The sequence below is a fragment of the Penaeus monodon genome, chromosome 23, assembly GCF_015228065.2.
Source record: "Penaeus monodon isolate SGIC_2016 chromosome 23, NSTDA_Pmon_1, whole genome shotgun sequence".
In the NCBI taxonomy this organism is placed as follows: Eukaryota; Metazoa; Arthropoda; class Malacostraca; order Decapoda; family Penaeidae; genus Penaeus; species Penaeus monodon.
The window spans coordinates 32,607,635-32,607,834 of record NC_051408.1 but is presented as its reverse complement, the minus strand read 5'-3'; positions in this window follow the sequence as shown (position 1 = coordinate 32,607,834).

Sequence of the window (200 nt, the reverse complement as noted above, 5' to 3'; positions counted from 1 at the left end):
AAACACTCTCGCAATATGTAGCAAGCAAACCCGCCCCGCCTGGCTACAGTGGCGCGGAGGATATTGGCAGAGCTGCACATTAGCATACTGGCGTCGTTTACCGGAACAAGGATCTCTTTTATGTAGTATGTAGACTGCTTATATGACTGATGCCCCGCTCTACACTGGGCTGTACTTGTTTGGGCTCCAGGATCGGGCTC